We start from the raw sequence: 24,646 nt of genomic DNA on the forward strand, positions 1-24,646 counted from the left end.
TGAGATTTTTCTGCCTTATTTCTCTGAATGATTCCTCAGTTATAGATACTCGTGGACCTTTTAACGCATTTAAGAAAATGTTCATTGTCCCTAATCGTCATGGAAATGCAAATTAAAACATCTATGAGATTCCACCTTGTTGGGCCTTGAGAGGCCTGGATGCGAGGCCTAGTGGAACTTCCTAAGCCTAGCTAAAGTTTGGTGACCTGCTCAGCAAGATGCCTAATGGCTTCTGGCCTGCTACTGCAGTGTTGGAGTTGGATTCCCCCCACTCTCCCCCCCCCCAATGAAAGCTTGGGAGTAATCATCTCAAAAGTCATGGTTTACTATTGGCCCTTATCCCCCCCCCCATCCTAAAACACCTGCCTTCGTTCTCAACATTATACAGGCAACTGCTTGTAACAATAAAGCAAGTTCCTGCTTTGACAAGACTCCCGACTCTGTGTGGTTTTTCTCTGGTAACTAGGAGAGGTTCTGAGTCATCCAACATTCACCCTCTTTCTCAACCCCTTGGGAGGAAACAGCGGTCCTGGTTCCTCCTCAGCACTACCTACCTGTCAGGGAGGAGCCTGGCCTCTGGCGCCTAATGTGGGACTCCAGGAACCGGGCAGACTAGTGCCCTGTGTGAGGCATTCTCATTAAGGAGGTCAATCGGTGTACATGTGCGGGTGAGTGTACCCTCATAAGTTATGAGGCAATTTTCATATTTAATGTGCTAAACTTTTCTTCTATAACCTGTACTTCCTTGTCAACATCTCTTCGTTTTCTTTCTCTTTCCTTTCACTTTTGGTCTTGGCAGGCTGCATCTGCGGCTTTTATATTTCTGAATGGGTCATATGTCCCTAGTGATCATACTGTGGCTTTTAACCTTTAGGCTTTTGCTTCTCTCTATCCCTCTCTGCTTAGGCCTGTGAAGGCAGGCCAGCTTTTTCTGCCATTATGAAACTTCCCCTGGATCTGTAAACTTCAATAAATATCCCTTCCTCCATAACTGTACATGGTCTGGAAGTTTATCTCAGCTAACCTAAAGCTGTCTGATACAAAACTTGGTACCAAGAAGTGGACTAGATGAACCTGACCATGTGGATGTTGATCTTTTGCAACCTTTGTTTTGGAGGAATAGGCATGGACTTTGTGCTTGCAACTAAAGGTGTCTTCTGAGTCTTCTGGAGTGGTAAGCTAAATTTTATGGACTATTCTAATGAGAATCTAAAAATGCTAAATGCAAACAACATTGAACTTCTAGGCTTGGCTTATGAGCTTTCTAAAGGAAAGGAAAGACTACAGAGGACTTTGTTGGAACTGGGCTAGTGGCATAAGGGCTGGCTGTGTCCTGCTGCCAAGGCCAGAGAGTTTAATAAAGGTTAAATTTATAATGGACTGATGTGCATATGTAGGAAATAATTTTCAGGTTAAACCTAAACGCCATGACTAAAGTTAGAGATTTTTCAACTCTTTACAGACTCTTAAGGATACTCTAAAAGTTTTATATAGGGACATAGTCTTAATCTAAATTCATCTTACATTAGACACAGGAGATGCCTATGCTAAGTGGGTCACAAAGTCATAAGTACAGATGTAATTGGAGGTTTAACCAGGTTAAACGTAGACAAGAGTCTATCACCTTGTGTTTTGCAAATGGATAAATTTGCTATGTAAAAACAAACAACTTCAGAATAGGATAAAAATGTCAAGATGCTTTTCTCTCTGCTCTGTAATTTCATTTTGCTCTTGCTTTCCAACATATGCTACTTTTATTCATGGAAAGCTGGACTCTAAAAAAACGGATAAAACCCCCTTTATCTCAGACCCCATTCAAGTTTAATCATGTGTCCCCCAGACTCTAAATAGAGAAAAAATGGCCACTTGTCTCTGACAAAGAAAAAGGAGTACAGCATATAACTGTGGTTCTCTTTAGTTCTTCTCTTTTAAACACCTAAAGTCACATCTGTTAGATAAAATTTCTCACTAGACAAAACGTTAAATAGGTCAACTGAGTCAAGGTATTTGACCAGGTTACAAACTCCTTACATAAGAGAAGCATCAAATGTGTATATCTGGGGAAGGGCCCCTTCATTAAAACATTTAATTGGATTAAATCTAATGTTTACTTGATGCCAAGGTTTTAATCAATGGAGAAACTGAGTCTTATGCTAAGACCTCACTCATTAACAGGTCACTGATGCTAATTTGTTATGATTTAAGGGTTATAAAACTGGCTTTAAGACTCTCTCAGTAAAGTAAATTGGTTTCCTCTTTTCATTGAGGTTTTAACTATTCTTAAGATAAAGACTCACATAGAAGTGGTTATTTTCCAAAGGTGAAGTATTCATACCTAAAGATATTGTAACTTTAAAAATAGCTTCTGTCTTATTTATGCTAATTCTATTGAATGGTCATAACTAGGTTTAATCACTTAGGTTTAAGTGATTTAATTTCAGTAATGATAACTTTCATCTTCCTGGGATATGTTAGGATAGCTTGCTTAAGCTTTATCAAATTAAGTCATGGCTAAAACATAAAATTGTTTGATGTTAATAAAAGTTTTATGGTACATAAAATCAATAACTATCAAGCTTAAGCCAAAATCATGGGTTGTCAAATAATGTTTTTTCTTTCAAAAAGATTTATCAAGGGTTATATTAAGATTTAGCTAGCTGTTTTGATTTTAAAAAATAATTAAAAACCATGGTTCTATTTCCAATGTTCTCTGGGTAATTTGTACCAGCACAGGTATCTAAACTAATCAGAGATGTTTTCAAACACAGGTGCTAAAATTTTATAGGTTAAATGAGTTAATCTATAAATCAATTGGTACTGTTTCCAAGACTGGTGACAGGTTCTGCCTGTGTTTATAAATGTTAAATATTTAAACTATGAGATATTTATAAGTATTAGATATTTAAAATATGAGATATTTCTACTTTCTATATCTCATATATAAGGCTTATACTACCATAGTACAACTAAAGTTTTAAATATAGGATACTTAGACTCTCAAGCCTCAATTACAAAAACAAAAGGGGCAAGCCTTATCCCCACATGACCAACTAAAAAAGGCATTATTTACCCTAAATATTTTAAACTTTTCTAAAGAAGATAAACAACCTTAAAACATTGCTCAGACACCTTCCCCAGCCCTGTCCACCTTTTCCCAGTGTTTCCTCTGGAACTTGCATTTGGGCCCCACCTTCCCCTAATAATTCCAGTATAGATGTGGGATACATTCATCCTTCCTTCTGTACTTTTAACACAACTGAGCCCAGTGCTCAATACTACCCGCCTTCTGGAATGGTTTATGTTTGTGGAGGCAGGATGGTCTATGACTTTCTGCCCACCAATTGGGTGGGCCTTTGTGCCCCAGCCACCTTAATCCCAGATGTAAATACCATTCCTGGAAATAAGGCCCTCCCTATGCCCTCTTTTGATTATATCAGAGGGAGACCTATCTCCAACAACAGCTAGATTACCTGGCTGATGTAGTCCTACAAAACAGGAGGGGACTAGACCTAGTAGCAGCCACAAAGGGAGGCATATGCTTGTTTTTACAGGAAAAAATGCTGTTTTAAGCCAATAAATCAGGAATCATCCAGGACAAGATTAAGAGGCTCCAGGAAGACTTGCAGAGGAGGTAGCAGGACCCTCAAGACAACCCACTGTGGAAGGGCTTATATGGCTTCTTACCCTACCTCCTCCCTCTACTTAGGCCCCTCCTTCCCCTCCTCCTTATCCTCACTGTTGGGCCTTGTGTAATGAACAAAATTACCCAATCCATTCACCAGCGGCTAGAGGCAATAAAACTCCATCATGTTGAGATACATTACCACAGGCTGGCAACTCAAGAATTAAGTTCCTCAGATGGCCCACTGCCAGCTCCTCTGCCTTCCATGTGACCAATGATGGGTAGGATCTCAGACTGACTGAGACAACCTCAGACAGGCCATGGAGTGTGTTCACAGCAAGCTAAACACCTGGTACCCAGTGATGAGTTAGATCCCCAGAGGGGGACAACCTAAGACAGGAGCCATGGTGACTAATGCTCTTACAAAAACAAAAGGGGGGAGCACGCCCACTGGCTGTGCTGACTTCTTTTGGCTGGCTTCCTTGTAACACTGGTGGGCCGGAACTTTAGTGGATAGGAACCGCTGTTCTCTGTTCTGTGTTGTTGGCCGGCGTCGAGTCATCAGGATGCGGTTCGCTTCCTCTCGCCGTAGCCCCCGCGGAGCAAAGCCGAGCTAATCTGCCTGGAGAGCGCGGCTGCCAGACCGGTCGGGTCTATGGTGGCTCCGCGGGCCCCTTTGCCGGCTGGTGCTCGTTTTTCAGGGCAAGCTGTGTCCCATGGCCGGAAACTTTTGGCAGAGCTCCCACTATTTGCAGTGGATTTTGGATAAACAAGATCTGTTAGAAGAGCGCTAAAAGGACTTAAAAGTTTCTCTCAGAAGAAGAGTATTGGAAATTGCAAATATTTTTTACAAACGTTATCCAGGCATTGGGTGAACACCTTAAATTAAGACAACAAGTTATTGCTACAGCTACTGTCTATTTCAAGAGATTCTATGCCAGGTATTCCCTGAAAAGTATAGATCCTGTATTAATGGCTCCTACATGTGTGTTTTTGGCATCCAAAGTAGAGGAATTTGTAGTAGTCTCAAATACAAGATTAATCACTGCTGCTACTTCTGTATTAAAAAACTAGATTTTCATATGCCTTCCCAAAGGAATTTCCTTATAGAATGAATCATATACTAGAATGTGAATTCTACATTTTAGAACTAATGGATTGTTGCTTGATAGTGTATCATCCTTATAGACCTTTGCTCCAGTATGTGCAGGACATGGGCCAAGAAGACATGTTGCTTCCCCTTGCATGGAGGATAGTGAATGATACCTACAGGACGGGTCTCTGCCTACTATATCCTCCTTTCATGACAGCTTTAGCTTGCCTGCCTGTGGCTTGTGTTGTACAGCAGAAGGATGCCAGACAGTGGTTTGCCGAGCTTTCTGTGGATATGGAGAAGATTTTGGAAATAATCAGGGTTATATTAAAACTATATGAGCAGTGGAAGAATTTTGATGAGAGAAAAGAGATGGCAACTATTCTTAGTAAAATGCCAAAACCAAAACCACCTCCAAACAGTGAAGGAGAGCAGGGTCCAAACGGAAATCAGAACTCTAGCTACAGCCAATCTTAAAACATTGTGAAGAATTCCATAGTGGAGCACTTGGAAATAAGCCCTGGACAGATTTCAGTAATGTCTGCAGTGGAACACACATGAAAGTGAATAGCTTGTTTCCATCAAGCATATTGGGAAATGATTGCATTAAGACAGGAAACATGAAACATAATTTGTTTATAAATTTGCTTTCTCTTTGGACATTAAGGGACCATAAAAATGCACAAAAAGTCATCATATGATTGTGCCTCCCCCTGATGTAAATTAAACTTTAAAAGTGTATTTAAGGAATTATTCTTACAAAATTCTGGATTTTTTACAAAGTGTTATCTTATTCAATAATTTTGGTATATCATCACAGAAGATACTAGCCCAGCCTACCAGAAAAGTGCAATATGTATAGAATACTTGACATTTTAAAGGTTGTAATAACTCAGTAATCATGTTAAAAGGCTGGGAAACCTTTTTTAAAACTTCATCCATGAACTGGGGTGTGGTGGGTCACATCTATAATTCCAGCACTTGAGAGGCTGAGGTAGGAGGATCACTGAGTTCAAGGCCAGCCTCTGCATGGGGTGGAGTGAGAACCTACCTCAATAAATAAGTGAATGAATAAAGCCCAACAGGTAAATTATTTTCAGTTAATTTACATGTAATTGGTATTTGAGATTTTTATTTGACTAAATAATGTTGAAGTTCAATAAAAATTTAATGTTTTTTTTTTAAAAAAAAAAGGGGCGGGGGAGATTTGGGAACACAAGGCCTAGTGGAACTTCCTAAGCCTAGCTAAAGTTTGGTGATCTGCCTCTGGCCAGCTATGACTCAGCAAGATGCCTAATGACTTCTGGCCTGCTACTTCTGTGTAGGAGTTGGAATTCCCACGCACACATGCTTGGCACCAATCATCTCAAAGTTCACGGTTTACTATTGGCTCTTCCCTCTCTCCCCATCCTAAAATCCCTGCCTTCATTCTCAACATTATATAGGCAACTGCTTATAACAATAAAGTGAGTTCCTGCTTCCACAAGACTCCCAACTCAGTGTGGTTTTTCTCCAGTGACTAGGAGAGGTTCTGAGTCATCCAATGTTCATCCCTTCTTCCTCAACTCCTTCCAAGGAACCAGTGGATCTGGTCCCTCCTCAGCACTACCTACCCACCAGGGAGGGGCCCGGCACCACCTTACCCCTGTAAGGACAGAAAACACTTTAAAAAATCACATGAAAATAAATGCTGGTGAGGATATGGAGAAATAGGAACCCTCATCTACTGTTGGTAGGAATGTAAGATGGTACAACCACTGTGGAAAACAATATTAACACTCCCAAAAAGGTTGACTATAGAGTTACTAACAGGCCCAGTTTTTCTTTTACTGGTCATTTCTCTTAAAGCTCCATACCTCAGTTCAGAGATATTTGCTCAACCATGTTTATAGCTGCTCAATTCATAGTAGCTAAGAGCTGAAATCAACCCAGATGCCCATCATTAGACCAATGGATAACCAAGATATGGTATATCTACATGATAGAGTTCTACACAGCAGTAAGGATAACACAATGAACACAATGAAATTTGAAGAAAAATGGTCAAACTTGGAACAAGTCATTCTCAGTGAGCTCACCCAATCACAGAAAAATAATCATTGCATAATCTTACTCATCTATGGCTCCTAACCTGAATCTCCCCGAGATGCCAACATACCTAATAAGCATCTTGAGGACCAGACAATAGGGTGGATGGGGCAGAAGGGAGGGTAAAGGTGGGGAAAGGGGACACAAAAATGGACCCAAATGGCTATGGTACCATAAAAGTCTACATCCTAAAAGACAGACTAAATGGTTGAACCTGCATCAGGCCCTTAGAGGGAACACCTGAATCATAAGGCCCTGGAGAAGGTACGATAACTATTGACCTTAATCTTCACCTGTTTCTCTCTCTCTCCCTCTGCTCTCTCTTTTCTCTGTCTCTTTTATATTACTTATCTTTTTCTTCCTTCTCTTCTTGGGTACTGACCTGTAACTCCCAGTACCAGCATATAGCTAACATCCGTAATGAGCTGTTGATCAGAGATACCTAAAGGTTTCCAAAAAGAAGACAGATTTCTGTCAGAGCACTTGATGACCCAACAAAGGTTAGTGGTAAGACCCTACTGCTGAAGACACCATGTACTATTGGTATGGAACATGGAGTGACCTGCCTGGGATCTGAAAGACAGTCAATCCCCAGACAGTTAGCTCATCTAGTGCCAGAAGGTGCTACAAGAGTGATTAAGGGAAAATGACCAACATCTGTCCAAGCAACTTGTGGTCTAAACTACTCAGCAGCAAACAAACTGATGTGATACTCACACAAGTGCATGAGTGGCATGTAGTCATTTTGTGAAACCAACTGCTCTTGATTTGGCTAACTGATCGGCACAGTGGAACAGAACCCAGAGCTGGAGCTGGGAATCAAGTCAGAACCATGTCCAAAATTGAGACCACTGTCTATTATTGTTTTTCTTTTTCTGAACATAACAACTATAGAATGAAGTTTTCAAATGAACTATTCAACTACAATGCAAATTGCCAAATAGAATAAAATGAAAAATTGTCAACTACTACTCCAAAATTCAGAATATGTGATATATAACTGCTGCAAATTAAAAACTGATGAAGGTATTTGCTATCTGCTAAGAGAGGCAAGTACATTTAAGAACATTCCTCCATAGTTACCTTTCCCTTCCTTTTCCCAGATAAAACTTTATGGTGGAAGCTGAGCACACCCAAAGGTGTTGCTGCTATCTTTTACTTTTTTTTTTTATTTTGCAAGATGAGCATGTCCAGAAATGTTTTTATTTGACACTGTAACCTTTCAATCATGGGCTTCATAACCATGAACTAAGCATGCCCATGACTCCTCCACCCCAATACATATACAATCTTTCCTTCTTGAAATAGGATCTCAAAGTAAGTATTCTCAGAAATGTATTCTTTTCACTAATCATGCCCAGGAATATGCTCTGAAATATTCTTGATATTTTGTGTGGTCTCCCCAAGTATACTTTCCATGCTTCTTCCTTTGTTCTCGACAGACTCTGCTTTGGAAATCATTTTCCTGTTCCCACTATCAGTTATAGGTAATAAATCTTTCTTCTCTCTAATTTCTTGCCTGTGCTTGTGGTTGGATTTGAACTCACTAAGATGCAAATCCATTGTGCTTGGTTATACATTAATTTGGGGGACACTGGTTCTCACAAAATAGCTGTTTCTGCTCAGAACTAAGTCAGTGAGCCTCCACATTTTGTCTCCTCATTAGCTCGCTGCTGCTTTCTTCCCTTCAGGCTCAAAAACTTTGAAGGGAAAGTGGACTTAAAAGTCAGACCTTCGAAGGCTCAATATCATGAAAATGTACTAAGTCAGCAATTAGTAAACAGATTATGTAAATAGAATTCCTGAAACAAGTGCTGACATTTAAGTATCAAAGCTCACCTAGCCTGGGGCTCTTCAATTAATTGCAGCACACTGAAAGGTAAACCGCTAAACATTTCTTTCTTCCTTTCTTTCTTTTTTAATTGGAGAGAATCATGGGTTTATCCAGAGACTACAGTAATTTGTTCACAAAAAAAGAAACATTTCTGTTACTGTCATCTTGCCAGGCAAAGAATAAATAAAAAGGAAAAGAAAAAGGAAAAAAAAAAATAAAGGAAAGAGAAGTCTTTCATTTAAACATTAAAATCAGAGGCTCCCTGTAGACACACTATAAAAGCAGTAGGCAGCAATTTAGAGGTGACCTGTACTTAAAACACTTCCTTTGCACATTTCACACAGATTTCAGCTTCTGCCACCTCAGGAGTTGCTTTCTCTGGGGTTACAGTGTTCAGCTGTGACTATGCATCATCTGAAGCATGACAATTCCTTTTCTTGAATCTATTTTGGCCATGCATAATTACATATCATCCACCAGGAACCCTCAGGTTAGAGGCAAAAAAAAGCCCAGTGTTACTCCATTAAGAGCCAACCCCACGTCTTTCCACTCTTTGGAACCCAGAAAATTCCAAGTTCATAATGGAAACTTCCGTCTTCTGCCGCAGAATGCCCTATCTATATCTTAACAGATGATGCTTCATCATCTGAGAATGGAAAGCTGCAAATCACTGCAAGTGGCTAGAAGTGGAACCAGTTTGCCTGGCAATTATAAATGTGACACATTCATTTATCCTACCCACCCCACCATACTGAGCCTTAATTCACTTCAGGACAGCACAGTTAATTGTTGAAGTGTGCTTTTCTTCAATAATAGCAGGGCCTCTTTTTATGGTATCCTGAAACAGAGCTCACTTTTAAATGAACAATTATGCCATTAATTATCCTATCAAAGCAATACTTTAAACTGCCAAGAGAAAAGATAACAGAGAAGAGAAGGCAAAATATCATTTGGTTAAAGAAATTACAACATCAATTACTGAAGCTTGAATAATGTCACCCCCTTATTGTCTGAACCAATAGATGATAAAGTTTACAAAGAACTGTTGTGGTAAACTTCAAAAAAAAAAAAAAAACTTCACTGCAACGATACTGTTTTAAATTAGTTTTAAATGTTAATGCAAAACCCAGTACTCACTTCAAAGGGAAAACAGATAGATCATTCTGGACCATGGCCTATGAACAGGGATTTAAGTTATCCCAAATTCCATGTTCCAACATAGCTGCAGTTTCAGGAAGTCATTGTAATCACAGAACAAAGAAACCAAAACATTTATGTTAATGGAAATATCAGGTAGGAGGTTACAATGCAGGCAAATCATTCTAGGCCCCAAATGCTATCTCATAATGTTCTCAGATTTCATGTTGGTAAAAGCTAGTTGTCTGTTCATAGTATTTCAGAAAGATTGACCTAAGCATTACAAGAATGTTAGGTCACTAAAGAAGTTGGCCAAAGGGCAATGAAAGCCTATTTAATGGGCCTAAAATATGCCATGATGACTTGGCTCTGGATATGCAGGATTCCTCTGCACTGACACGGAAGTTCTAGCCAGCCTGGCATGTTGAGCATAAATGAGAAATTTATTTTATGGTTAATTTACAAGTGAAACATTATAAAAAGTGTAACCAAAATTATACTACTAGTGAAATATTTCATATTCTTCTTCTGTTGTGTGTCATGCACAGTTTGTTGTCATTTATATATTTTGGAGTTCCCTTTTCAGTTCCTCTACATACATTTACTTTCTGCTCATAACTCATATAGATTTACTTTAATTGAAAATTTCTAAAACTAGAAAATATAATTATCTACTATAATCACTACATCCTAACTGAGCTACCCAATGTTCTCCTTAGAGCTGTTCAAGTTACTGTATTACATCTCACAGATTTCAGACTTTTAAAGTACATGGGAATATTTGTGAATCATTGGTGCTTCTTTGTGTCAAATCAACAAAATAGAAGTATATTAAAATCATTCACATAATTTCAAACTACATAGATTCCTTATAAATTGTCACAAGCTATGAAGAGATATCCAGCAGAGAGAGAGAGAGAGAGAGAGAGAGAGAGAGAGAGAGAGAGAGAGAGAGAGCAGCAAGAGAAATATATCACAGCACTCATCATTATCATGCATAGAGTTTTCACAATTATTTCTATACAGTCTATCCTAGCATCAACTGTCTTTCTCAACATGCTGTATTGAATTACCATCAGGAAAAGAAGAATGTAACCTGTATGCCTAAATCTCCCCCTTTTTTCCACAATATTTCCCTACTCTAACCTTAGGGAGGATCCAACGCACAATAAACATAAAACAGCTCATACATTCATTTACAAGGCACACTTCTGGCTACACTCTAAATTCCCTTAAAACTAATGTGGCTCAGTTCTCTTTCAAGCCAGGAATATCTACTACTAAGGAGATGTCTCATCTAGGCCAGTGATACCCTACATGCATAATGTCCAAGCCTCTCCCTGCCTAGCTATCTCTGGTCTTTCATAGAATTCATCACTATCTGTTCCTTGCCTGGGTCAGGCTTTCTTGTAAAGGAAAGGAATTTGGTATGAGGGTTAAGAGTCAACTTACAAAGGTGCTGTGTTAACATGCCTAGATATGTGAGCCTGTTAAATCTTCATCAGAATTTGGATAGGTCATCTCTGAAAAGACTCAGAGGTCAGGGTGAAGTGAAACATGTGTGATGGATCCAAAAACTGCTTTAAAGAAGTTAAGAAAAAAATGACAGTCTTGAAAGAAACTAAAACCCTGTTTTGTTTTCTGATAAAGGTACTTTCAATTTCAATTTTAGCATTCATACTGTCTGACTAGCTAAAAAGTAGGGAAAGTATTTCATAAATTCTAAATCAATTTATATACCAAGTTAATATAAAGCAATTAGAAAAAATGGATATTATAAGATTACCTTTAAAATTCCTCAAAATTTGAAGTATTTTGTTTCAAGAAGTTTATTCAAACTGGATTTTTATATTATGGGCATGTCCCTCTTCTTTGATAAATACTTAGAACTTTGTATTTCAAATGGCGAGCTCCCTGAGCGTGCGGTTAAAGAGAGCCTGGGGGAAAGACAGGATTTCCAGGTCCATAAAGGGATTGTCTGGAATGCTTGAACATGGAAAATTTGAGCGAGAATGCTGATATCAGTGTTTTCTGAGCAATCATAGGCATTTTACCTCTACAAGCCTCCATTTCCTTCTCTTTCAATGGGGTCTGAGGATCAGATAGGGCTTCTTCTCACACACTCTACACACTCACACACTCTACACGCGTCTGTGCACACCTGCTCGTCTCTTACTGTCGCTCAGTACAGGCAGCCATTGTGGACGCCCTCCACCTCTGTATCGCTCTCACAGACTTTCCTTCTTTATGATTTTAAAACTGCAGCTCAGTTAAAGCATAGTTCTTAAGAGTTTCATGTGGTTGAATTATCATCTCTGTGAGCAAAAGACAGTCAGCTTATCATACCTGCTCTGTCCTGCCTTCCTTCTGACGCTTCCTGCCAGTCATGTGCTGCATGCAGCTTCTCTACCAGTCAGAAGTGGCCTCCCTGCTTCCTCAAAGACTCCAGATTCTCTTTTCTTGACCCAGGCATTACAAGTGTAGTCTCACTCCACCATGCGGTCTCAGCCCTTCATTTTCATGCTTTGCTCTGATCCTTCCTCCTCTAGGGACAGGCTGATGTACAAGGTGCTCCAAGGATCAGACATAATTTTCCTTGCCCAGAGCCATTATATCAAAAGCAAAATCCAAAGCCATCTCTAAGAAAGAGTGAGAAGGAAGCTGTGGATATACCCTCTGGGGCTTAAACAGCACTGAGTTCTTTTGCTGTAAAGATCCTCTTCTATAGATGCAGGCTGTTCAAACACACCTTGCCATACCACAGGAGATGCATACAACCATCCAGTTGAGTTCTCTTAATGATTTCACCCAATCTTCTCTTGATCATAATTGTATATTTACTAAACTACTCTTTTTAAAAATCAGGATACTTGGATTGGATTTGCCTCACAGATCATCTAAATAATATACTCACTCTTCACATTTCACGTATACTATAAAGAAACTGAAACTCAAAGAGACAAAAAAGGAAGCAAACAAGATTTTTCAAATATATGCAAGGCATGGGATGTTTGGTTTGTCTGCAGTAATATTCACTTTTTCAGATGAGAAAACTAAGGCTGATAGTGTATCTGTGACCTCATTAAGGCCTTAAAAATTCAACAAGCTACTAGAATATGTCCAAAGTCTTGAGACAGCATTTTTTCCCCCTGGTGGGTGTTTGAGACAAGTTCTCTCTCTTTAACCCTGTCTTTGGCTGGCTTCAAACTGACTCTGTAGGCATATACAAGGTTGGCCACAAACCAGAAATGATTTTCCCACCTCTGCTTCATGAGTGCTGGGATTTTAGATGTATCTCAACCACTACAGCTGGCTCCTAAGCTACTTTATAATCATCCTCTTTGACACAGGGGGAATTTATTACTTAGTAAGATGATATGGTATCTTCAAATATTCTAACTTGTCAGAATAAAAGGCAAAGTTTATTGTTCTCTGATTGTGTGTTGTTTCTACCATGCTTAAAAACCCCAAATCTGTAATTCTTTTAGGAGCTGTGGTCACTACATAATACATTGTAATGTTTCTTATTTATTTTGGGGGGAAGACCTTTCAAAAACTTATGAAGTAATGTATCTATATTCTGGAAGCTTATGGTCTCTGACATCCACAAAGTTGGACATTTCTTATTACAAGATTAAGAAAAATCCTCATTCGTTGTTGGTGAGAATTTAAGCTGGTTCAATCACTATGGAAATCAATACAGAGATTCCTGAAAAGGATGAACGTAAATTTATCAACAGATCCTGTTATTCCCTTACTGGGCATGTACCCTAAAAGTTCCACACCTCAGTTCAGACATATTTGTTCAGTCACGCTCAATTCATAATAGCTAACAACTGGAATCAACCCAGGTGCCCATCATAGGACAAATAGTTAACCATTATGTGGTATATCCACTTGATGGAATTCTACTCAGCAGTAAGGAAAAGTGACACAATGAAATTTGTAGAAAAATGGTTGAACTTGGAACAGATCATTCTAAGTGAACTCACACAATCACAGAAAGACTATCATCACATGGTCTCACTCATCTGTGTTTCCTAATCTGGATCAGCCTGAGTTGCTGGCACAGCTGAATGACATCTCAAGGCTTGGAAAACAAAGAGGGTAGGGATTGGTGGAAGGGGAAGGGCGGGGTGAGACAAAAAACTGAACCCAAATTGAACTGGTACCATAGAATCTTATATCCTGGAAGTCAGACTGAAAGATTGAACCCTCAGTAGGACCTTAGGGGAGCACCTGAATCAAAGGGCTCTGGAGAGGGTAAGATGAAGCTTAACTTTACATTTCTCCTGTTTCTCTTTTTTTTTTCTGTCTTTTTTTCTTTTACCTTGGTGCAAGCCTGTAATTCCATGTACCAGGATGCAGTTAACATCCACAAGGAGCTGTTGATCAGAGATACACACAAGGTCTCCCAAAACAAACAAGGCAGACTTCTGTCAGAGCATGTGATTACCCACCAGAGGTTAATGGTAAGAACCTGCTGCTGAAGGCACCATACACTGTCAGCACTGTACCATGGAGAGACCTGGTTAGAATCTGGAAGAGAACCAGTGGCCAGACAGTTAGCCCAGCTAATGCTGGAAAGTGCTATATGACCTATGGGGGAAAGTGGCCATCTGTCCAAGCAATTCAAAGTCTAAGCGACTTGGAAGCAAACAGCAGTGCAATAGTGGTACACAGCTATCATGGAGCACCAACTACTCTTGGCTTAGCTAACAGATATGCTCAATGGAAAGGAAATCACATCTGGAACTGGAAAATAAGACAGAATTATATCCAGAAAACTATTTTGCTTTCCAATACCAAGCTCCCACTAATCTTGGGGTATAAGAGGGTCTACACCCTTTAAATTCTCTCTAAATTAACAATGGTTATCCCATTTACCAGTGCTGACTTCACTTTCCATTGGAAATTTTGCTTTTCTTTTTCAGATGGGAGCAGTACCAGAGGAGATAAACCACCCACACAATTCACTCTGGCCCCAGCTGAAAGCACAGAGGAATTGGGGAAATAAGCAAGAGTGCTGCTTTCTCGGTGAACCTGATATCAGCACAAGGGTGAAGGAGGTAGACACTGAGAATACTCAACACCTACCAAACCAGAGATCCAGAGGCTCCAAAGAGCTCATCACTGGAGTAGACCAAATGCACCCAACATGGCTCAGAGAATTTTGCAGAACAGGAGGTGGAAAGATTATTAGAGCCACAAGTTGGCACATTATGCACAGAGACATTGGCTCTCCCCTATAACTGACAGCTGCCCTTATAATGCATGGCCCACAATCCCCACAGGGTTGACCTGCATCCTCAAGATGGTACCAATACGTGTTGTTTACATACTAAGTATGTCCATATCTAATAAAAATAAATTTAAAATTTATTAAGAAAAATGAGAAATTTTGAAACATTTATAAATACCGTAAGCAAAAACATTTTTAAAAAGAAAGTATATTTCCATTCCAGGTCACATATGGTATTTTCATGGTTTGCAGTAACCATAATAATGAGGATTAGCACACATCAGTCATAGAGTGAAGGAGGGAATATGCTATCCATTTTCATTTAATATAAAATGTCCAGTTCAATCTTCACAGCTCCATGAGAATTTCATTACCATTATTTCATAAATTGGCAAACTGAGTCACAGACAGGCCATGGTATTAATATATTTCTAAAGATTGCTCTGTTTAACTTTTATTGACAGCTTCCATAATTATAGACAATAAACCATGATAATTCTCTCCCCTATCCTCATTCTCCCCCTCTCAACTCTACACACCATCAAATCATGTGCCCCTTTCAGTTATCTCTTTTATTTTGTTGTCACCATTTTCCCTCCTACTATTAAGGTCTTATGTCCTCATTGAATTTTGGAATCATTTCACCAACAAGTATATGAAAATATATATATATATATATATATATATATATATATAGTTAGATTGTATTTGTCAGATTCTCTTATCTATTTAGTATAATCTGTTCCACTTCAACTAATATTGTACTGACTTGGCCAACTGACTATCAATGATATTAAGTATTCTACTTTTTTCATCAGTTTGACATGTAACCATGTTCTTACAATTAAGATACCATCAGACCTATTTTCCTACAGACTCCAAGTTTTTCATTATGAAATGGGAACTTTCACCCTCTCCCACTTTTGTCCTACATTATCCTACCTTGCACATCATTGCTTGCAAGCCAGACCTTGAAAACAAGTTGCATCATGTTGGTAAGGGCAGTGAAATGAGTAGAAAATCTCAAAGGTTTCATTAGAGTTGCCATACTAACATTCCCTTAACATGAGAGAGAAAAAAAAAAAAAAAACTGTCTTTTGAATGAATTTTAATTTATGTGCATATGTTACCTATTACTTGCAGGAAAATTCAACTTTAATTAAATACTCAAGCATTCCTGCACTCCACTATGTATTACATTTTCTTTGTTATTTCTTTCTGATAGTACCTTGCAGTGAATATTTTCACTCTCACACAAAATAAGTGTACGCTAGTGTTCTATGACTTGCTTGGTAACTCCTATTTTGAAGCTCCAGAAGTAGAATTGTGAGGTTAAACAATATGCAACTGCCTAGAATTTAATCGTTTTGCCCTTCAAGAGATGGTGCCATGTTTCTTCCATCAGTCAATGAGATTAACATTTCTCCTGCAGATGTTTTAGCATGGCATACATGCCTTTTTAATTTGATTCTATTCTTATAGCTCTGCCAGATACTAAAAGCAATTCATTTACTCTTTTAAAATGCATTTCTCTAATCACTTTTAAATTTAACACATTTTTTTTGCACTATACACATTTTACTTCCTTACTTAGTCTATGAATTTCCTGCGCACTCTATTTATCCAAAATTAATAGCAGGAGCTATTTTTGAACTAAATCTATTAATCCTTTCATTTTAATTTATGTAAGAGACTTTAATTTAAATTATATACATATATATCTTACTACATTAATGACTTGAAATTATTGAGTATTTTTAAACGTGTGTAATATATGTAATAGTGTATGCACATGTTTACATAGATACATGTGCCCTTTGTGCATTGCGGAAGACAATGTTAGAACTTTATTACACATATTTTGGCAAATGACTTAATACTCTAAAAATGTCATATTTTTTGGAATCTTATAATACTTGCTGATATCTAGCAGAAAGATCCCATTTTCATTATTGTTATGTTATATATTTCCTAGGATATATAGAAATAATAATGAAGTTAGAATACCTTTATTATTTTAACTTCTTTTCTAAATCACATTGAAGTTTATTAACTTGGACAAGCATGCTAATGCTCTTGCGATGATTGCTGCATGACAGAGGACCGCAGGGCCAAGGTGAAATGAGACGTCACCGGTCTGAGCTCATAGTATATTCAGAGACCAGGGCAGACTCTGTTCTCAAAGGTTGATGATTTTGTGTGTTCTCATCATCATTCCTGGGAACGTGCTGGAAATATGCTAAAGATATTTGTAAGTAAGCCCTTTCCATTTTACCTCTTAATCTGACCTCAGTACATTTGATGAGACCAAAAGTCTAACAAAGAAGGATTTGAGGGAGGGGAAGATGGTTCACTTGGTGGAAGAGCTTCCCTTGCAGGCAAAAGGAGCGAACTTCCGATCCTCAATGGTCATGTAAAACCCAGTGGCATGGCTATAATCCCAGTGCTAGGGAGGCAAAGACAGGAAAAATCCCTGGGTGTGCTGGTTAGCTGGCCTATCTGAATTGGTGAGCTCTGTGTTAGAGAGACCTTGTCTCAGAAAATAAGGTGGAGAGTCACTAAAGAAATATGAGTACCTCCCCACAGGAACATTTACATATGCATACATATGTGCCACACATGCATACACATGCAAGAAATAAAATGAATGAAAAATAAAAAAAGAAGCCTTTGGAAAGTTTTCTTTTACTTGTGGCCTCTTTGCTTCACTTCTAAATCTACTAGCTTTACTTATACTTTCAACCTACCCAAGTTCTCTGAGAAAAAAAAAAAAAAAAAAATGCTGCTTTCCTTAGAAAACTCTTGTCTGTACCGAGAGTATCTGCCCAGCATGCTAATGCTTTTGGTCACTTGGTAACCGAACAGGTCATTCCCTCCTACTGTGTTGAAGTCATGTCTGGGCTTCATTTCTGCATCTGTCGGCTTCTAGTTGAACAAACTTAATTTTAATCATCAATATAATGGGGATGCTTATGTCCTCTTTGATAGGATATCAAGTGTATAAATAGAATAAAAAATCATCATTGTCTCTCCTAGATCACTGCCTTTAAACACAGTGCACTCTGGCTCATGTTCCTCCTCATAAGTGCAGATGTGGGATTCTAACAATCATCTTCAGAAAAAATAAAGTAAGGCGTTTTAACAGAACAATTAAGAATATATACATTTCATATGTATAAAGTATAAGCCAAAATTTAAACTATGATTAATATCTTTAGTTCAAATTCTGTTAATTTCCAAGGAAAGTTTGGAACTCTCAGCTTTCATACGAATTCAGATATCTTGAATTTAGTAACTATCAATATTGGGTAAAATTTACCAACTTGCATAGTTGATTCAACTGATATGATATGCCAGAAAAAAATATATATGTATATAATTTTGATATCAGAGTGTAAGGATTTTAGTTTGTTTTTTTTTTTTTCCTAAGGTAGGGGTCTCACTCTAGCTGAGGCTGACCTGGAATTCACTATGTATTCTCAGGGTGGACTTGAACTCTCGGCGATCCTCCTATTTCTGCCTCCTGAGTGCTGGGATTAAAGGTACGCGCCACCACACCTGGCTTAGTATCTTGTATTAATGTGAAAACAACATGAGATTTTACATTGAAAACGTAGCACAAAATAAAAATTTTTAGGTTGGAAAATTTGAAGCAACCGAACCATTCTCAGATCAAAAGAAAGTACTAGATGATTTATTTTAATCATATCTTTGACTCTTTGAAAAATTTAGAAAGAGTAATATTGGAACTTCTAGACAAGTAAATGTAGATAAGTGACTACAATTATTCCAGTTTTGTTGTGCATATTGGGAAGCTAGTAAACACCAGACAGATGATAAAATTCTCAGTGAGCTCAAAGAAAGTAAACCGAGTCTAGATGAAGACCTTCCAAACATCAGCATATAGCAATGTTATGACAAGAATAGCATAACACATTGATTTATCTCTTAAAGATGGCAATAGTGAGGTTTTTCTTTTCTTTTTTTTGTATGAAGGTGATATTATCAGTTTGTGTCTTCATATTTTTCTAGAGCAAAGAAAACATACATACACAAAGCACCTTGAGTGACAAACATCAAAGCTACTTGCATTTTTCCTTAGGATATGGCATAATATAAATAATTAGTGTATTTCTGAGGAAATAGGATTTTGTTTCTTCTTGCTTTTTTTCTGTCTTGTACAATTTTCTTACTTGAACAAAAAGCCTTGGAACAGCCTTTCATTTTAACTACTACAAAAATAATAATCACCTATAATTTTTGTCTCTAGTCTCATAATAAGGTGAAGTTCAGTTCAAACTACTTATACAAGCAAAGTCAATATTTCATTGTCCAGCTCTTGTCCATAAAATCGACCTGTGTAAGTTCCTTTTGTAATTCATGTCAGGAGAAAAATGTTCAGCCTTCTATTGACACCATGCTCAGCTTTTTGCTTTCAATGAGAAAACTTTGTAACAAACATTGTTTTGTTTTGTAGGATTTCTGTTTATATGTAGAGTGTGTCTATGTGGAAAGAGAATTGCCTCACGAAAATCTTGTTTGATCCTCAAACTCCCTGGAACATTCTCTATCTCTCTTTATGCACAGTGCCATTGTTCCATTTTAGGTTTGAACCATTGCTGAAACTGTGCAATCAACATCACAGTGCCATTGATATTTCTATAACTTACTTCATTGCTTCCAGATGATCTTTCAATAGCCTACTTCCAGCCTCATTGTTGTGGAACTTACAAATTCTTACTTCCTTTAACCATCTTATGCACATAAACGCACCCATACACAGCTTATAAGATATTGTAAAAGTCTTTGCATAGCAAAAATTCACTTTGAGAGATATCTCCTAGCCTTATCAAGCTGATCTGCTAGGTTTCCCCCAAACACAGCTAGCATTCTCACATTATTATGCCTTTAATTGGGGTCCCATGTCCTACAAGATCCTCTTATCCTTATGATCATACTTTATGAAAACTTCATAGCCACACAAAACAATAGAACACACAATTTCTTATCTTAAATTGTACTGGCTGATATAACACATCACTGCATTTATCATATAGATGCCATGTAGATGGTTTTATGTCAAAAAGTTTCTTGTTACTGGGCTGGAGAGATGGCTTAGTGGTTAAGCGCTTGCCTGTGAAGCCTATGGACCCTGGTTCGAGGCTCGGTTACCCAGGTCCCACGTTAGCCAGATGCACAAGGGGACGCACGCATCTGGAGTTCGTTTGCAGTGGCTGGAAGCCCTGGCGCGCCCATTCTCTCTCTGTCCCTCTATCGGTCTTTCTCTCTGTGTCTGTTGCTCTCAAATAAATAAATAAAAAATGAACAACAAAAAAAAAGTTTCTTGTTACTGAGGCTAGTTCTTGAGTGATTCTCCTTTTCAAGAATTAACAAACCTGGCTACGACACCTGTTTGATTCAATAAGATGAGACTGACACTTAGCTCTGCCAAACAGAATCTTGAAGGCAAATAGATTTATCTAATTCCCTATTTCCTCGTCAGTAACCCAGGATGCATCATAAGCAATAATATAAACATAGTTCTCAGAATATGTAGGTGCTTAATAAACTTTTAAGTGTTTTGTTAATTATATGGCAGGGATAACATTAATGTAGTGTCTTAGTCCACAGAAACACACAAATAGTGTATTCAGACTAAATGTAAATAATGCAATATGTAATTCTCTGTGGCTTTGTATAATTTTTGAAGGAAATTTTATGCATCTACTAGTTATTAGGTAGAAGATATCATCAATATTTATATGTATTATGGGAAGAAGGAATAGTGACCTGGTTCTTTATTACTTGTGTAAGACAGCAGTATAGAAAGTTGAGATTATTTCTTCAGTCTCTCACCATATTGTAGTATTTTGCTTAGTCACAACAAAATAATCAGCCTTAAGTAATAACAGAGTTGAATACTTATATTCAACATTAGTGTCATTTGTTCATTGAGTTTGATAACAGAAAAAGGAGATTAAGGTCAATTCATCAACTCACAAATCCACCATTAAAAATACTTTCCAGTGCTGGAGAGATTGCTTAGTGGTTATGGCATTTGCCTATGAAACCTAAGGACCCATGTTTGATTCCCTAGTACCCACATAATGGGAGTGATTCTCTGATTTCATCCTCTGTGTGTTTTTTGTTAGCATAAATGAAGGCTACTGATTTCTGTGGATTTATTTTGTATCCTGCTACATGGCTGTAGTTTTTATCAGCTCTAACATTTAGCTAGTAGAGTCTTTAGGGTCCTTTATGTATAGAATCATGTCATCTGCAAATAATGATAATTTGATCTCTTCCTTTCCAATTTGTATCCCTTACATGTGTGTCTCTTGCCTTATTGCTATGGCTAAGACTTCAGATGGATTCACTGCTGAATTTTACCAGACCTTCAAGGAAGAGCTAACACCATTGCTTCTTAAGCTTTTCCAGGAAATAGAAAAAGAAGGAATTCTACCAAACTCCTCTATGAAGCCAGCATCACCCTGATCCCAAAACCAGGCAGAGATAGAACAAAAAAGGAAAAGTACAGACCAATTTCCCTCATGAACATAGATGCAAAAATTCTCAACAAAATATTGGCAAACAGGATACAAGAATATATCAAAAAGATCATTCACCCTGACCAAATAGGCTTTATTCCAGCGATGCAGGGATGGTTCAACATACGCAAATCTATAAATGTAATACATTATATAAATGGGTTGAAGTACAAAAATCACATGATCATCTCATTAGACGCAGAGAAAGTGTTTGACAAAATCCAACATCCCTTCATGATAAAAGTCTTATAGAGACTGGGAATAGAAGGAATATATCTCAATATAATAAAAGCTCTTTATGACAAGCCTACAGCCAACATATTACTAAATGGGGAAAAACTGGAAGCTTTTCTACTAAAATCAGGAACAAGACAAGTGTGTCCATTGTCACCACTTTTATTTAATATAGTTTTGGAAGTCTTAGCCATAGCAAATAAAATATTTTTAAAATAATTAATAGCCAGGCGTGGTGCCACATGCCTTTAATCTCAGCCCTTGGGACGCAGAGGTAGGAGGATCACTGTGAGTTCAAAGGCTCCCTGAGACTATATAGTGAATTCCAGGCCAGCCTGAGCTAGAGTGAGATGCTACCTTGAAAAACAAAAATAATAATAATTTCTAGCAAGATTTGAAAGAATGCTCAAATAGTGACATCACACACAAGCCACATGTTTTATAGAATAGGCAATATCTAGTCTTCTTGGAGCAAAAGAAGAATGAAAGGGAGACAAAAGAAGAGACTTGTTCATTTTTCATAGAATGGGAATCTATCTCCTGAATCAAAGTCATGTTTGGTAAGAACACTTGTCCAGAAAACAATAAAGCTAACTTGTGAAAAATATGGCTGGAATTTAGAATAGAAATTTTACTGAAGTTAAAGTGAAGTATCCAATTTATACTAGTATTTTATTGAGAATCATAGACAATAACCAAAACCAAAATAATGTGAGAAACTAATTTCAGTTTTTAGCACTCCTTATTTTTAAAAGGAAATGTCACTGACCAAGACTTTATGTAACTAATGCACAAAAAGAATACACTTAATTTTGTTTGATCACATAATAAGTAAAAATTTATTTCATGCCTTCAAATATATGTGTAAAACTGTTTGGAATGTGGATCAAAAGACTATGTTAGGCTAAAGTAGGTTTACTATCCTTTGAATACAGAGTCTTGAAAAAATTATTTAAAATATGTTTAGTGAGCTTGAAATTATAAAAGTATTTCTACTTATTCTGTCTTTTCAGAGAATCAATAAGCAATAAAGAGTATCTTGAAATACATATTTTTGTATGAATAGTATGTTTTATGTTTTGCTAAGGTTTGTGTATGACATGCAAATTAATGTCAGGAATCTCCATCTCTCTTTGTTGCTGTCTTTTGTTTTATTCCCCATCTGTCTCTGATCATCAATGGACATGGGTAGAAATATTAGACCATGTGAGCAAACTAATTTAGGAAATCAGATGGTTGTGTCTGTGATAAGAGAATCTTTCTAATGATTTTACTTGGATGCCACCTAAAATATGATTGTTCTGGGTAGGATAACAAACATTAAACCATTAACATCCACCCTCTGCCCTCTTGTGGTAGGCATTGCCAACCAACTGTGAGTTGATCAACACTATTGATAATATGTACTATTCCTCACATGGTATTTATTAAAATGAATACATATAAGTATTAAATATTTTTTTTCTTTTTTAGTCATATTTTAGCATAATTTTAAATATAGGTATTTTAATTTTGCAATAGAATTATTCAAGGCACTAACATAAAAGTGCCTGATTGGAAATAAACCAGGAGATCTAATTACAGCCCCCAGATGCAAAAACAGTTTTCCACTTTTTCATAATCTGCTCACTGTAATCAGGTGGCTTTGTTGTGCTTATATAGAAATACAAAGAATTTGAGAAAATCAGTTCTTGCATAATTGCTGCATTTATCTGTTGTATTTTGGACTACTTAATGCTGGACAATTGTGCTTTGACACATTGGTTTACTTTTCAGACAGTGCATTTATTCAAACATTAATTGAACGTCTGCATTTCTTTGTATACCACACACATCATTAATAGCACGTTACAATCCTTCTATATGATATCATTATAGGGCCAAAAAGAACTGTGTTTCACAAGCCCGTTATAAGGCACCTTCCTTAGTTGTTTGTAAGTGAGTGAAAGAACATATTTTCTACTTCAGTATATAAATGCTATATTCTTGCGAATGGCTAGGAAAAATAGGAGCGGGAACATTGACAACCTCTCTTGTGCACTCTCATTCACTCATGGCCTATTGCTATCTACCTTCTTTTTGCCTCACAGCCTCCAAACACTGTATAATTCCATTTGTATTCACATCTCTTGAAATTACTTCTTTTGGCAATGGTCTGGGCCTTATCAATTTTTTTGTGTTTATTTTTATTTATTTCTTTGAAAGCAACAGAGAGAAGGAGGCAGAGAGAGAGAGAGAGAGAGAGAGAAAGAGAGAGAGAGAGAGAAAGAGAAAATGGGCGTGCCAGGGCTTCCAGCCACTGCAAATGAACTCCAGATGCGTGCACCCCTTGTGCATCTGGCTAACATGGGTCCTGGGGAATCGAGCCTTGAACCGGGATCCTTAGGCTTCACAGGAAGCACTTAACCGCTAAGCCATCTCTCCAGCCCCTGAGCCTTGTCTGTTGAACAATGTTTCTGGTGGACTTTCCAGTTCCAAGGGAGTGACATAGACCTCCTTAATGGTGCAGAAAAGAGCTAATGATCCTTGAAAATATTTCATATGCTTATAATCATAATATGATTTACTAATTTGTATAATGATGAAGTTTGCTAGCTTAAATGAAGTCTGTGATAAGTTCATTTCTTCTTTTCTGTCCTTTACTACTCAGTCTATCTTGTTTCTATTCACTTTTTCTCAGTCAAAATAAACCAAGGGCCAGCGTGGTCACTCACACTCTTAATCCTAGAATTTAGGAGGCAAAGGTAAGAGGATCACCACGAGTTCAAGGCCACCCAGAGACTATATTGTGAATTCCAGAGCTAAAACGAGACCCTACCTCAGAAAACAAAACAAAACACAAAGAAAG

At 37.6% G+C, this 24,646-nt stretch overlaps 1 pseudogene; it reads left to right on the plus strand.

The window, feature by feature from the left end:
- The first annotated feature begins 4,277 nt into the window (after positions 1 to 4,277).
- On the plus strand, positions 4,278 to 5,456 carry LOC101598178 (annotated as a pseudogene).
- The last annotated feature ends 19,190 nt before the right edge of the window (positions 5,457 to 24,646 follow it).

This window comes from Jaculus jaculus, chromosome 4, assembly GCF_020740685.1.
Source record: "Jaculus jaculus isolate mJacJac1 chromosome 4, mJacJac1.mat.Y.cur, whole genome shotgun sequence".
NCBI classification, from domain to species: Eukaryota; Metazoa; Chordata; class Mammalia; order Rodentia; family Dipodidae; genus Jaculus; species Jaculus jaculus.